The sequence below is a fragment of the Sinohyriopsis cumingii genome, chromosome 4 (genome assembly GCF_028554795.1).
Source record: "Sinohyriopsis cumingii isolate HCF-2022 chromosome 4, ASM2855479v2, whole genome shotgun sequence".
NCBI lineage: Eukaryota > Metazoa > Mollusca > Bivalvia > Unionida > Unionidae > Sinohyriopsis > Sinohyriopsis cumingii.
The window spans coordinates 39915378-39932748 of record NC_142964.1 but is presented as its reverse complement, the minus strand read 5'-3'; positions in this window follow the sequence as shown (position 1 = coordinate 39932748).

Genomic DNA, 17371 nt, shown 5'->3' with positions numbered 1-17371 from the left:
CCGGGTACATTCCTCAAATTTCCCTATAAATTATCCACAATTGGACCCTTGTTCGTCCTAAGTGAATATTTCAAATGGAGACTGAGCACGCCTTCTCATGACAAAAAATGAAGCCATGAAACAGAAATCTAGGTTACTCATCATCATAGCTTCGCATGATTACATTTTCTCGGCTACATGGTTTAGATTTCTCAGAGAGATCTCATTGACTTCAGCCGACTCACAGCTCATGCTGGAAGATGTAGCCATGATGTCCAGACATGTGCTTTGTGTCGCAATGGCATTTTCGGTGTAATTGGGCACATTTGCCGTGACGTTGCTTTGGGCTATTCAGAGGTTTTGCTTAACCACGGTAAAGACACGAGGGCTGCACGTCTGGGGACTCCTCCCTACAGTGGCTTCTCTATACATCCTTCGCAACAGCTCCTGTCCCACTGTAATCGGCCAGGAAGCGTGTTAATGCAAATCACTAATATGCAGTAAGTTACTGTTTTGTCACACGTTATGGCCAACATTGTGAAAGTTGTATGTGAAAGTGTATACAAAATGCAAAGGGTTATATATAAGCAAGCAAACAAATGCACATAATAATAATAATAATAATAATAATAATAATAATAATAATAATAATAATAATAATTAATAATAATAATAATAATGTGGTGTGGACATAGTACAGTGCCTAATCTTTAGAAGCTCCAAGCGCTTTACAAAATTGGATAACAGAAACACATACACAACAACAAGATTACACAAACAAATGCAAAACAAAAGACATGCTGGCAATAATTAATGAAGTAAGCATTATTAAGTCTTTAATAATGTTCTTGCGGTCAATATAGGTTAGTTTTAAGAGCATTCTTGAATAAGGTCACAGTGTCTGTGTGTCTAGGATTAATGGGCAATTCTTTCCCCGCAGCTGGGCCCTGGTACGCAAAAGATCGTTATCGGTTTGAGGTCATTTTAACAGTGAAAACAATAAAAATACAAGTGTGAGAAGAGGAGCGTAAGTTTTAGATGGGATGGACACATGGATGAGGTCAGATAGGTGTACTGTACAGGAGCCAGTCAACACAATGTACCATACTGAGCAGACTTTGTCTTTGATTCTGGAGCGACGGGGAAGCCAGTGAAGGTTACAGAGCAGGGAGGAGGTGTGGTCAGTTTTTCGCACTCTAATGAAAATCCGAGCAGTGTTTTGAGATACTTCAAGTTAATAACAATAGTCCAGTCTTGAAAGTACTAAGGAACACGAGTGTTTTAGTGGAATAATAATAATAATAATAATAATAATAATAATGAGGACTTTGTATAGCGCCTAATCTTTAGAAGCTCTAAGCGCTTTACAACATTAGACAACACCTATAAGATAGAAAACATATAATGATATGATTACAAAAACAAACACCATGAAATTAGAAAACATTTTTAAAAAATGCTGAGAATATTTAAGGTAGGAAACATTATTAGGTCTTTAAGTTTGTTATTGCAGTCAAAATAATTGAGTTTTGACAGCCCTATTGAATGTGATCACTGTGTCTTTGTGTCTAAGTTCAGTGGGCAATTCATTCCACGTTGCTGGGCCCTGGTATGCAAAAGAACGCTGTCCATATGACTTTGTTTTCATAGTGGGAATAATGAGTATACGATTGTCAGAAGAGAAGCGTAAGTATCTTGCTGGTGTGTACACATGGGTGAGGTCGGATAGGAATGTTGGCCTAGATTCCGACAGTGAAACATAGCACAGAGAACAAATTTTGTGTTTGATTCTGGATCGAATGGATAGCCATTGTAGGGTACAGAGCAGCGGGGAGGTGTGCTCTGATCGTGGTACTCTAAGTATGATCCGAGCAGCTGTGTTTTGAACTTTTTGAAGTTTCTGAAGTAGATATTGAGAGGAACAAGACATAACTGAGTTGCAATAATCCAGTCTTGAAAGTACGAATGAACACACAAGTGTTTTAGTTGCATCAACTGAAAGATATTTGCGAACTGAGCTGATGCGTCTCAGCTCAAGATATGCAGCCTTGCATATGTTCATGACATGTTGGTGCAATGTCAGAGTACTGTCCAGAGTAACACCTAGGTTTCGTACTGATTGTGTGAATTTAATGTTGGTGTTGCTGATATTTATTGTTTGAGGCAAAGGATGTGAATGAGAAAGTCTTTGTGTTATGAGCAGAATGGCCTCAGTATTATCAGCATTCATCTGCAGCTTGTTACATGTCATCCATGATTTCACATCAGAAATGCACCTCTCTACACCTTGGATGGTAGCATCAACTTCAGTTGGGTGGCTAGATTTGTATATTTGGGTGTCATCAGCGTACAATTGGTGAGACACTGGATGATGATCTATGACACTTGAGAGCGACTGATTGTACAGAATGAAGAGAACAGGTCCAAGAACAGACGCCTGTGGAACACCACAACATAGATCAACTGGGCTGGAGTGTATTCCATTTGCAGATACAATTTGTGTCCTGTTGACCAAGTAGGACTTGAACCACAGTAAGGCTGTATCATGAATGCCAGATACATGCCGGAGACAGTGAAGTCATATATCATGGTCTATTGTGTCAAATGCTGCAGACAAATCAAGGAGGGTGAGGACTGTAATCTTTCCGCTATCCAACGCAGAGAGAATGTCATTAACTATTTTTAGATACAAGCTGGGATAGAACAACATTTTCTAAGACTTTTTATATGAATGGGAGTTTAGAAACTGGGCGGTAGTTCTTTAAATCGTTATGGTCTAGTGTTGGTTTCTTCAGCAGAGGCTTTACAATGGCAGTTTTGAAAATTGATAGGAATTCCCCGGATGAGAGAGAGGCATTAATAACATCAGTTAGTGAAGGCAATACTGGACCTAAGCACTTAAGCAGCAGTGATGTTGGAATTGGATGAAGTTCACATGACTTTGGTGCACTCTTCATCAGGATTATACGTACGAAATCCATAGAGACAGGTTCAAATGCTGCTAATGGTTGCCGCTCAAATTCTGTATCCCAACTGCATGGTGACGACGAGTCAATTGAAATTGTGGTGTCAAGCTTATCTCTAATGGTTTGTACTTTGTCACGGAAGAAATTTGCAAACATGTCCGGAAGGTCGACTGGAGAGAAGGTAGTTGGAAGTGGTGTAGATTTGTTTCTTGACATTAGCTTGTTAGTAATCTCAAAGAGCTCTTTGCAGCTGAAACTTTTCGTGATCTTAGTAGTGTAGTGGGCTGATTTCGCTGCATGGACTATATTTGTGACATTCTTCTTAGCGGCTTCATAGATTTACTTATGAATAGTGAGTCTGGTGGAAAGCCAAGGCCTCTCAGCCTTACGGCGGTCTCTTTTAACAGTGCGAAGCTGGTCCCTAACAATGCTATACCATGGAGAACACTATTGAATTGATACTCTGCACTTGGTGGCTGGGGCATGTTTGTCAAGCAATGAACGCAGGCAGTTATCGAGTTGTTCTGCGGAAGGAGGTAAGCAAGTTGTTAGGTTAGCTTGGATGTCGTGTATTAGTTTGGTTCTATTTCTCATACGGAGGTTTCTCTTAGTAGCAGATAAAGGTGGAGGGTTAGGGACTGATACGTCAAGATGGCATATAATGCAGAGGTGATCTGATACAAGGTCATGGGATACCAGGGAGGACCGTAGAATGTTATCATCAGGTCTATGAAGAATCCAGTCTAAAATGTGACCATGTTTATGGGTGGGTTGGTTAACTGACTGTTTGAGGTTGAAAACATTAATGGAATCTATGAGTTTTGATGTATTTGAGTTTCTGGGACAGTCAAAGTGAAAGTTGAAATCTCCAAGAATAATCAGGTTGCCACCTATCGAATTTCCATACTCCAGGAGATTCGGAAACTGTTCCAAAAAGAGAAAGTCAGCCAGCTTGTTTTTTCTACTAGGAGGAGGGCGGTATAGGCAGAAAAAATGGACTGACCTTTGCTCCAGTGTGAGTGTGGTTTGGACTAGTTCAAACGATGTGTGGTCGAAATTGAATGTTGTGGTGTGGTTAAGACGTTTTATCATGGAGTTCTTTGTGATGACAGCAATTCCACCTCCGCGAGAATTACGGGAAAACGACTTGATGGAGTAACCATTGGGTGTTAGATCCACACACTTGGGCTCATCGCCTGATGTTTTTAGCCATGTTTCTGTTAGGAAAAAGACGTCAATATTCTGGTCGTTGATAAAATTAACTACTTCTGTGCGCTTTTCCGGTGATCCTACTGAATGGGCATTGAATAATGCAATACGCAGAGGTATCTCTTGGATAGTTGACCCAAAAGTTGACGAATTAATAGGGATTTGAATTAGGTTATCTAAAATTAGCGGTCGATTTTTGTTTAAATTGTTAAGTCGAAATAAGGGAGATAACTGGAATTCTTCTTCCTGTTCTACGCCGGCCAGCTTTGAAACAACGTCTCTTTTTTCGCTTCTGTTTACATTTAGGTAATGATGAATGTAGTCCCAGTTCGTTTAGTCTAGAGCACAGTGTAGTGTGGAGAGCCAAGGTGTGGTTATTTAAAGCAATTAATGAGGGTCCGTCATAGCATAAACGGGTTGACTGGCGAGTATCACGTGATGGAGGTTTGTTCAAAAACAGTGGAGCAAGACAGCTGAGAAAAAGTCTAATTGTTCTCATTTCCAAAACAAGAAGATGAAGAAACACATACGAATTTAACAGCCAATACATAATGAACACAATAACGTAGATGAAAACAGGCAACAAGCACAAATATCATGTAAACGGCACTAAAACACGGAATAGCTGCTTCAAGCCGGTTAAGCGATAGCGGCCATCTTGTTTTCATCAGTCGAAAGGAAATTGCGAATGGTATGTTGCTGTAATGAGAGAGTACTGTTTAGAGAGATAAACAGGTTTCTTGTTGATTATGTGAATTTAATATTCGGATTTCTGATATTAATTGTTTCAGGTAAATGAGAATGAGAAAGCCTTTGTGTGGTGATCAGGATGACTTAGGCTTACCATCGTTCATCTGCAAATTGTTACATTTCATCCATGACTTCACATCAGAAATACACAACTTTACGCCATGGATGGTTGCTTCAGTTGGACAGCTCTATTTGTATATTTGAGTGTTAACAGCGTACAATCGATGAGTCATCGGATGTTAGTCTATGACACTTGAGAACAGCCGAGTGAAGAGAACAGGGCCGAGAATAGAGCTTTGTGGGAAAACAATACATGAATTAACTGGGCTAGAATGTTTTCCATTTACAGACACAGTTTGTCATAAAGCACCAGAGAAAGTATTTTTAACAACATTCATTATCTATAAGGGTCTTGTTGAAAGATATGAATATCCAGTAAAAATGAAAAGCAAGCATAATACAGTGATGAAACACCAAGCAAGCATAACACAGTGATGAAAATTACCAAGCCAGCATGACACAGTGATGAAACTTACCAAGCAGGCATAACACAGTGATGAAAATTACCAAGCAAGCATGACATAGTGATGTAACTTACCAAGCAAGCATAATACAGTGATTAAACTTACCAAGTAGGCAGGACAGAGATTATGCTTCTCAAAAAACAATAGAACTGAATGCTGGTGTATCGACATTTAGTAAGCTGTACAATGACTAAATATGGACACAGAGTATCAGCCTGTCTACACTACTTTCCTGCAAAACATGAATAATAATACAAAACTGCAGTATATTCAATTTAACGGTGTGCAGAGAGGTGAGGGAAGAATTTAATGAGTTTCACATGAAGGCAACAACGTCGGTAACTAGAGCTATTTTATATTTATTTACAAGTCTGGATTGGATTACCGTGTTGAAAAATCTAGTTGTGTTAAAAAATAATACCAAAGAGAATACAAATGTAAATTCTGTTTTTCAAACCTCAAACATGACATACTACAATGCGTTAGAATAGGTATGTTACATTTAATGATGAAAGCATGGATATAAGCCTTGTCAAACTTGCGAGCCAGAAAGTTAAAACACTGAGGTATGAGGAAAGAATTAATTACATATTTGTTGTGTGTAAATGCACAAATGTTGTATTCAGCTAAATTGTACAAAACAACATGAATATATGGAGTAGATTTTACAACAATTAAAAACAACCGTATTTATGTAGAACAATGAATTGTTTAACAAAAAAAAAGATCACTCATTACATGATGTAGCTGTTTTAGAAACAACCAAGGCAATGAAAAATTTTACATAAATCTGAAATCATTCGTAAGTTTGGATCGACTGAAGAAACGACACGAATTGTTGAAAATAAAAGTACCTGTTGTACATAGACTTCTTTTTGACTTTTTGATAAAACCTAATGACAATACTTCTGGAGTATTCACCTGATGTTTTCATACCGTTTTGAATGTCCGACATCGATCTGGAGGATTCACCTGATGTTTTCATACCGTCTTGAATGTCCGACGTCGATCTGGAGTATTTACCTGATGTTTTCATACCGTTTTGAATGTCCGACGTCGATCTGGAGCATTCACCTGATGTTTTCATACCGTTTTGAATGTCCGACGTCGATCTGGAGCATTCACCTGATGTTTTCATACCGTTTTGAATGTCCGACGTCGATCTGGAGCATTCACCTGATGTTTTCATACCGGTTTGGATGTCCGACGTCGAAAATCTTGCAAAGCATGACAAAGAACAGTATTTTAGACATCTTTGCTTAGATTCTTTATTCACAATGCAAACCAGTTGTTGTCTGAACATATTAATTTAGACAAAAGAAAAATAGAATACCCAGATTAAAGGAATGGTTTACTGAACTAACAACCTAGTACATATTAAACCAGCAATAGTAACAAAGATTCCCTAAAAAAGAGTATTCTAACCGCATTGATAATCAATAGTGACAAAGATTCCCTATAAAAGAGTATTCTAACCGCATTGATAATCAGTAGTAGACTGACATTATTGATAATGCGGGGGTGGGGTGGGGTGGGGAACAGAAAGGAAAATCGACAATGGATACTATCACACATTAACAACGATACATGTCTTTTCAGAGTACATTCCGCCCGAACAGGTAAAAACAGAAACAAAAAATGTAAAAGGGAGATGATATACACGATATTTTCAGAGAAAACTCTACAGATCTAACGCTTACAGAAATTCAGTTTTAAGTAGGAAAAAGTTGTACAACTTAACGGTCAGAATTTGATTGAAAATGAAAAGCATCAAAATCAGCTTATTCATACAGAAGGGTATCTGTAGTGGAAAGGTTTAACAGAACCCTGATTGCTAGAAGGTGGAAGTATTTAACTCCAAAATGAAATCCGAAAATGAGCTGTTGTTTTCTCAGAGTTAATTGATTGCTACGATAACACTCGTGATGAATCAATAGACATGACTTTAGTTGAAGAAGCAAGGAAGAAAACGTATCAAAGGTATTAATCTATTTATTGGTTTCCTTCATAAATTGGTACATTTGGAACTCCCATTATTTAAAATAAATGAAATTTCAAATAAAAAGTTATTTAATTGTTATTTTTATACTACTTTCATGCTGTAAAGGTTTAATAAATGGCATAAAATGTTAGAGATTTTATAATATCAATACAACATTGGTTTTAGGTTTAAATACAGAACTAATTTTGATACCATATGTATGTATGTATGTATGTATGTATGTATGTATGTATGCAGGGGTGGATTAAGGCTCACTGGTGCCCTAAGCACTGACAAATCTTGGTACCCCCCTCCTTTCCACGCTGACCGACAGAGGTCAGAGTGCACTGCGCCAGCAGTGCTCCTTGTGGTACACCTGGGAAGATAACCCTAGGGTGTACCATGATCAAGAAACAGAACATTATGATCAATTTGCACTAGTTTTATCAATTTTTTTTACAAATCTTCATTCGTTTTTGTTTCTTTTCACCCTTTTCTCAACTTTGTGGTACCCCCTTTGGCCCTGGTGCCCTAAGCACGTGCTTAGTCTGCTTAATGGTTAATACGTCCCTGTATGTATGTATGTATGTATGTATGTATGTATGTATGTATGCATGCATGCATGCATGCATGCCTGTCTGTATGTCTGTATGTATGTACGTACGTACGTATGTGTGTAATATGTATGTGTGCGTGCGTGCGTGTGTTTGTGTATAGGAGATAACATCTGTAGACATATTGTATTCTGTGGGGACCCGAGTGACTGAATGGTTTAAAGCGCTCACCATTATGGATCACTGCCATCTCACCTCTGTCTGTGTGGGTTCGAGTCTTGGGCTCATTCGTCGAGTCTCGGGTTCAGTCAGTGTGGGTATGTGAGAAAACAGTAGCTTCTCGTGGGTCGGTGGTTCTTTCTGGGGTTTTCCCGGGTTCTTCCTCCACCATTTTGTTATCTTGTGCTGAAAAATGGCGTTAAATCCTATAACAACAACATATTGTATTCTGTTTGTTTTTTTCTTCTTGTAATCTATATTTTGTTCTTGTCGGCCCGATATCCTATTTATTTATCTTTTTCTTTTACTGAGAAATGTGTGACCATGGTATCCAAACCACCAGGAACAATGATTAACTGAAGGTTTCCTGATATTGTGTGAAAAAAATTGAATTTGTGCAAGTACTCCATACATGCAGTCTGTGATTGGAATTAGTAGCATTAAAAATATTTTAAAAAAAAAACAACAGCTATTAATGGCATCTATGGGTTGACAGCAGTAATACGGGATCGACGCAGAAGGAAATAACTAGATCATTTATTTTTAACCTTTCTTATTAGTTTCCGTCAGTGACAATTTCATGTACATCGGTTAACTGTCTCATTTAGAATATATTTTTGATATTCATTGAAACAATAATGATTCTGCTTATATATTGTATTTCTGATATGTATGCCAGTTACGGACTGCGGAGTGTTATACAGGATTATTATTGTTGGAATATGTTGGCCCTTCTATGGTCTAGCGCGATCGCCAACGCCTCACTGTTTGCTCATGAAAATTAATCGCTAAAAACCGAAACTCGACAGAGATACAACATTGAATATGTCAGTGAATATCCATGGGGTCAGCTCGTAAGCACTTAGCAACAGACATAAAAGGTAGCAGGAATGAATTTGCACTTAGGCAAGAAACCTATCTGTAAAAATCTAAGTTAGTTTTCTATATTTTCCGATGAATGAGATTTATAATTATTCCGATTGGTTTAATTAAAATATCTTATTTAAAAATGCAAACCTAAAATGTAGAGACCTACAATAAAGACTGACTAATTGGTAAACGTATAGCCTCCTGAAACATTGTACATGTAAAACAAACAATATAAAAATAAATTGAAATTACCTCCGTTCTTATATTTCATTGTATAATTTTATGATGGAAATTGAAATCAATACTTTATCTAAAATAACCGAAGCATTGGCTCCCGCTTGGGGGTGGGGTTGAGGTGGAGCCATTTTGTACAGTGTGTGTGTGTGTGCGTGCGTGTGTGTGTGTGTGTGTGTGTGCGCGCGCGTATAGTTACGTCCCTATGGTATTAAGAAACAGAATGGAAGCGAAACTAACAAGTTTTTTTTATAAATTTAACAAACATTTTATTTCCTTAGAATATTAAAGTGAAAATTTTAAAAGGAACTTGAATTATTGTGGATAATTTTCAAATAATCCTAAATGTTCTATCACGCATTCAAAAGTAGAGAACATTCCGAATGAATTCCAATGATCAATAGTCTTGATTAGGTTGATGTACCAACAGCCTGGTGTATTAAAATGATGCAATCCAGATTATCTTTGAATTAATTCACAATAATCACAGAATATATATATATATATATATATATATATATATATATATATATATATATATATATATATATATATATATATATATATATATATATATATATATATATATATATATATATATATATATATATATATCCGTAAATCTCGTCCCCGTGATTTTGGCTCTCCTCCCACAGCGGAAAAAAATGTTTTCGACCCTTCCCACCCCACCCCATCCCCAACAAAATTACTTCCGAGAATTTCCATGCACTCGTGTATTATCATATATACAGTGTAAATGTTACCTTCAAAACACAAAAGTTAAAAATTAAATATCTACGCAAGGCAATATTTTGTAGCCATGTTTTTTGAATGTGCATACATCTTGCCCAATACCACGCACACACATCTTAGGAACGTGCTTCTGTGAAACGGCACCCTGAAAGACAAATTGACAGTGAAGGTTGTTGACATAGCTTAAACGTATTTTATGACAGCTACAACGCGTAGGATCGGACTACAAGTTCGCACGGCTTTGCTGCAGCTCTCCCCCAAATATACAAGTATATACGCGAAGAAGACAAGGCTTAATAGTATGTGTATATACTTATAGGTGGATCAGCAGTATTGTGTACTAGTGTCAATGATAATGAAAAATTCATAACGCAAGCATAAAGAAAGAGCAAAATAAAAATAAAGTTCATACCAAGTAGTGAAATGCAACGGATTTAAAGAGGATAAAGGAAGGGGAGAGAAAAAAAGAGGGAGGAGAAGAAAAGAGACGGTCGAGGGAGATCGTGCCAATAAGGTGATTTGTTTGAGACAATTATTAAAATCCTTTTGTATCTATATTGTAAGTCTGACACATTTTAAAGATGCGGGTGTTTAGGTCAGTTAAAAGTTAAGTTGATCCAACAGCACGGCAGAGTACTCACGGGGATGAATAGTTGGCTGGCCATGCACAAGTCGGGAGGGAGCCTGGTACTGAGAATTTATTACAATTAAAACTTGAATGATACGCAGTCTCATCGTCCTCTCTCCATGTGTACAATGGGCTATCAATAAGGAACTTTGAAAATAAATCATTGTTTAATACACTGCAGCTGTTTGTTTTTGTTTGTTTTGTTGTGTTTTTTTTTTTTTAAATCCTGGAATGAATAAACTGATTATTTCGTGTTACCAGTATACTAATAGGGCTGACCATAATTGGGCAAAAGGAAAATTTTACGTCTAAATAATGAATAATCTGTTTCATGTTTTACAGGATCCGGCAGTGTTCCAAACTTGTATTTTGAAAGTTATACAGGAGTGTCTGGGCATTCTAGCTAATTCTAGTCAAGTTTGTTTTTGTTGAAATTTATTTCTATTTCGTAAATTATGTTATATAAGAGGGAGATGAACGAACCATATGTAATTTTGTGAAAGGTAAGGAGTTTATTAAATTTTCTTCTTTCCTATAAAGATCCTCTCTAAATCGTGTTTGTAGAGTATAGAAATAATAAATTTATTTACGTAGGATCAGCAGATAAAAAAAAGTAGTTATACATATAAGAATCTAGTAACATTGACACAGTACGTACTTATATACGTACCAAAACAATTTGTAATGTAAACATAAAAATACATGATCCACCAAGAATGACACATACAGCTTATAAAAACTTATTTCTAATTTGGTCCTGAAGTACTTCGGGTATATCAAGTCACAATTATTCCCGCTTCAAGCTGGATTCTTTCGAGCCTTTATAATTCGAAAGCAGAACAATTATTCTACATTGTATCATCATACTCTAGGAGAGGACGTATATAACAACGAAAATTCTTTCTAATGATTTGTTACTTAGATTGTATTTAATGGACCTTAAGACATTCAACATTTTTTAAAATTCATTATTTGTGTGGAATACACTTCGGTCGTATCGGGAATTAACATTGGCTAATGTTAAACAGATGGAAATTATCAAATGCGACATGCTGGGGGCAAGAGAGGAAATCCTATGCTGAAAACGTCCACATATTTAACATTTTACGTCATGATGAGATATGTAATGTTAAAACTACACCTACTATTCCACACGCCGTTTGGAGTGACCAATACCCATTCATGCAATATCCCTCACCCCAACATTTACTTAAAAACACAGCATTGTTATCTAGAACGCCATGTTGATCTGAAGGAGAAAAAAAATCATCTTTAGAAAAGTAAATATCAAAGAGCATGTCCAAAAGAAAGTTTTGCTTAGTTTTTCAGTCAAAGCTTTGTTTAAATCAACTCGGCTAACTGAAACATCAACAAAACCAACGAAGAGAAAGGATTATGGCGGATCACTTCCTCTTATATGCCCCAAAAATATTATACATTAACATATTTACAAGACTAACAACGTTCTGGAGTAAGACATGATTTATAATGATCAGCTAGTACAGTGTCATTTTACCATCGATGCACACTACATTTCTGTGCTAAAGAAAACGTATAACCATAATGTTCACGAAACCACCTTTCAATTTTTTCATCTTTTCTAGCGAAATTACATTGAAAACAAGACAGTACATGTTCGAAGAGGAATCCAAGCATGCGCTAATGAAGAAAACACACAAAATACTGTCCACACACACACCATTGTATTTGATCTTTACAATCTCACGGTATACAGTATTTCTTCTCATAAAGTCGAGTGTGTCGTCTTCCAGAGGAGATAATCCATAACGATCGAAATATTCCACACTTTGGTAATTGGAAAAGTAGACGGCCATCCAGTTGGTTTCCGGTCGTCCTTGGTGATGATATAGGTTTGACCGTCTTAAAGGTTTTGGCATGGAACTTTAGCACACCAAAAGGATTCCAAGAAGCTGTGTACGAACTGTGAGTCAGAAGGTAATGATGCTCCTCCCACATACTCCTTCTCATTTCACATATAAGTCATTATTGCATACGTGTCTTTGGGGGGTGCGGATGGGTGGGGGCTTGAAGATATCTGTCAAGTAAATTTATGAATGGGCAGACTCCGTTGCAAGGAGAGCTTTGATGGGCTTGGTCTCCAGAGAAGTCAATGGAGGTAAGGAATGGTCACGAAAGTTAATACGATTTTCAAAAATCTTCTCTTTTGATATGCCCATGCATTTTCCAGATTCTCATCCAACTTCTCTTCTGTACTCATCATCAAATATGTTGTTTCTGACTAGAACGATCGATTTAATATCCATAATAATGTGCTCTTGCTAAACCTGTAAATTTTAGAGCAATGTCACGAGCAAAACATTAGACTAAATGTTGTTCTTGTTCTGGACATCTTTACATCATAATTGAAGTTTTGTCCTATGCACTTGTAGTTTGTTTGTCTTTCTTGTCGTCCACCCCCCAAAGTCTCTTTTCTAATTGTGTAGGATCACGTCTCTCCAACTGTTGATTTCCAGAGAATTGTCAAATTCTGCATACAAAATGATGTTTACTTTCTTCAGAGCTACTTGAAACGGAAGTTCCGCACGAAGTTGGCCTGATTTTTAAGGATGCAAATGCCTTGACCTGGACTGAAATAAAATCTTCTCAAAGCATATCTCCTTGCATCGTCGTCACACGAAATACCGTGGCTACTATTGGTACCTAACTTCATGCAGCTTCAAACAGTGCCAATCTTGAGTAATTATTCTCACAAATTAGGTTCAAGAGGGTCTGATAGACATCGTCTGGGCCTCTCTGATGACTTTAAAGGATTCTGATCGATAGCTCCATTCAGGGCCACAATCATGACGATGTCCACGAGCAAATGCTATGGTAGTTATCTTTGGAAAATAGGATCTTCCATCTTGGATCGGAGTCCAAAAGCAATGGTGAAGATTTTGACTTCCACTCGTTGTTAAAAATAACTGGCTATCGTTCTGCTCGGAGTTTGACTGATGCCGTTTACCACTTTAGGTAACACGTCGTACGTTGAGCCCGGTTTCTTCGATCGTCGTTTTGCACTTGTTAACATTAGACATCACACGGAACACGGCACTGTTTAGGCGTACATCTACTACATTCAACAAATACTTGTCTTGCAACCAAATTTCCAAATGCAAACAATCCATCATTTCTAAACTGCGTTCTTGTTCGATTTTTTCCCACGGTCGTTAAGTCCAACATTGTGGGGATCATCAGGTTTATATCAACTCTGTGCCGATGAAGATATTCAAAGTGTTATGTTTCAATACCACCGTGGCATCTGGATGTGTGCTCTTTCCTTCTTTTCCGCATACCAAAAGAGTATCCATGCTGCCGCTGACTATTTTGTTACACTACAAATCCACTTTACCGATCAACGAATTCATAGAAATGTTAACGGGACCTACTATGGCATCTTCCCCAGGATTTGTTTTGCCCACTTTCTGAACTTTGACATTCAGATACAAGTAACTATTATTCAGATCAATGAAATCTTTGGTTTGTCCTTGGATTCAATATATGTATGTCCTGAGGTGGTCGAAAACGACACAGGATGAAAGTTTACCCATTAGGATTCTTGAATTATTATCATCGTCGTTGTCATGGCAGATCGAGCTTTTATTGTTCACTTAGCAATAAAAAATATATTCTCTGATCACAGCACACCATATCTTATTCTTTTCTGATCGTGATCTGTAGTTGTTGTTTTTTTTTGCGTATCTTTTTGGATTTTCCTTGCTGTGGCATACAGGATGAAGTAATGGAGTGAATTTATATGAGTGTCTTGGCGCAATAGAAGATCGTGTATAGCTTGAAGCAGTACAGTTTTTCCTACTTTTATGAAAGTTGTTTTAAGACTTTGTTTGTCGATGACTACGTTTTGGAGAATATCTTTTCCTTCTGTCAAGCAGCAGCTTTAAAAGCATCCGATCCTCGTGTCGCCGTCGTTTTAAGTTGGGTGCTACCTTACGAAAAGCTGAATTTAACATATACTCTAAGCCATGTCCTTGTTGTCAATCGACACAGGATACATCTCTTACAATTCAGAAGGATTATATTTTCGAAAATGTAGTTTCGCTGTGATTTTTCTCTTGAAGAATATACTATTTTGTCCAAGATCTCCGTTTGGATTCACACGTTAATATAGGATTTACTGACAGGAAGATAATGTGGATGCACAAATTCTCGATTAACGCGATTTGTATTTCGTTTTTTATCGTAGTTATGGCAGAATTCAGTTTGAAAGGAATGCCTCTCGGAAACAGAGCAGCCGATTTCCCATGACATTGTACTCCACGACATCAGAGTATACAAACATTTAAGTTTAGTCCTTCGTTCAATTCGATCGGTAGCGAAAATACTTAGCATCGATCGTTGCTGTGAATGTCTTTCATATGAGCAAGTGAGGAATATCAATTCAAAATAGCAAAAAGACCGGGACAAACAATAATGGACAGTGTTTTACCGTTAGAAAAATCAATTTTACGATGATTATCAAAAGAATGATAATCTGCAAGTTTTTCCATTGTTATGCGACACTGATCATTAAACATAGATGAAATTGTATCTACGAGCTTTAGTAATGGCCGGGATCAGTTTGTACCAGCTGTTCTTAAAATTGTTCGTTGTGGATAGGGAAGATAAAAGTGATTTAACCTTCGATCACATTGGTAGTTGGAATGAATTCTGCCCAAGCTACTTCCTAATGAGCTATCTGATTTTGTAACACTACATGATATTTTGTGGAGGACGATCAAACAAATGTAATTTGTGTTCGATTAAACACTTGACAGATTGTGTGTTGTCTGAACCACATAGCATTTTATAAGCATGGCGAAGATACAGAGCCTTCCAGTTTTGACAATCTAACTTTTCGTCAATCTTTTTGAGAACGGAGAGGGATGCAGCATAATGGTGTTTAGAATTCTGAGGTTCCATCAACGAAACAAGACATTGTATACATTTTACAGCGTTTAATTTCTTCAAAGCGTATGAGCAACAAACAAAAAAACTTAGTTTAAACGTCAGGGAATATAAGTAATACACACAAATAAATAAGGCATAAGTCACTCCATACACAAATAAAGCACACTTTCAAATAACCAAGGCTGCATACAAAGGCAAGGTTACAAAACTAACGATCCCTCTCTCTCTCTCTGGAATTCATTTGCGGATACCTCTCTAGGGATGTTTTGTCCTTATTCTTTCCTAACTCTTTCTAAAATAGGTTCCAATTCCACTTTCACTTGCGGCTTTTCTGTCACTTGTTCTAGGTTGAATTTCCTATCTTTCATCAGGCACGCATAATACCATTTGTATAATGAGTCACCTATTGTATTGTTACCAAGCATCGAAGCCAAGACTTTTCCAGTCGCGTACATCCTTCCAGTCGTAAATATCTTGGTGTAACCAGCTAGCTATACGCGCTTCTTGGTAATTAGGGCGGAGAAAGTATGATGAATCTGTTCATCACACTGAAGTAAACAGCTTGTTTTCATCACTATTTTCAACACTTTTAACATAAGATGGCCGCTATCGCTTAACCGTTTTGACGCAGCCGTTCCGTCTTTTTTAGTACCGTTTTAAATGATATATGGGCTTGTTGTTTGTCTCCGTCTACGTTATTGTGTTCATCATGCATTGGCTGTTCACTTCGTATGTGTTTCTTCATCTCATTGTTTTGGAAACGAGAACAATTAAACATTTTCTCAGCTGTCTTGCTCCACTGCTACAACGTCCTTTGTTGTTGAACAAACCGCCATCACGTGATACTCGCCAGTCAACCCGTTTATGCTATGATGGACCCTCATTAATTGCTTTAAATTACCACTCCTTGGCTCTCCACACTACATTGTGCTCTAGGCTAAACGAACTGCGACTACATTCATCATTACTTAAATGTAAGCAGAAGCGAAAAAAGAAACGTTGTTTCAAAGCTGGCCGGCGTAGAACAGGAAGAAAAATTCAAGTTATGCCCCTTATGCCCTTTCCGGCTCAACAATATAAAAATTCGGCCGTTAATTTAGATAACTAATTCAAGTTCCTATTAAATCGTCAACCTTTGTGTCAACTATCCAAGATATACCTCTGCGTATTGCATTATTCAATGGCCAATCAGTAGGACCACCGGAAAAGCGCACAGAAATAGTTAATTTTATCAACGATCAGAATATCGACGTCTTTTTTCTGACAGAAACATGGCTAAAAACATCAGGCGATGAGCCCAAGTGTGCGGACCTAACACCCACCGATTACTCCATCAACTTGTTCCCCCACCACTCTCGCGGAGGTGGAATTGCTGTTATCACAAAGAACTCCATGATCAAACGTCTTCACACCACTTTCAATTTCTACCACACATAGTTGAACTAGTCCAAACCACACTCACACTGGAACACAGGTCAGTCCATTTTTTTCTGCCTCTACCGCCATTCTCCTAGTAGAAAAAAATAACCTGACTGAATCTCTCTTTTTGTAGCAGGTTCCGAATCTCCTGGATTATGGAAATTCGATAGGTGGCAACCTGATTATTCTTGGAGATCTCAGTTTTCACTTTGACTGTCCCGGAAACCCAAGCACATCAAAACTCATAGATTCCATTAATGTTTTCATCCTCAGTCAGTCAACCAACCCACCCATAAACATGGTCACATTTTAGACTGGATTCTTCATAGACCTGATGATAATATTCGACGGTCATC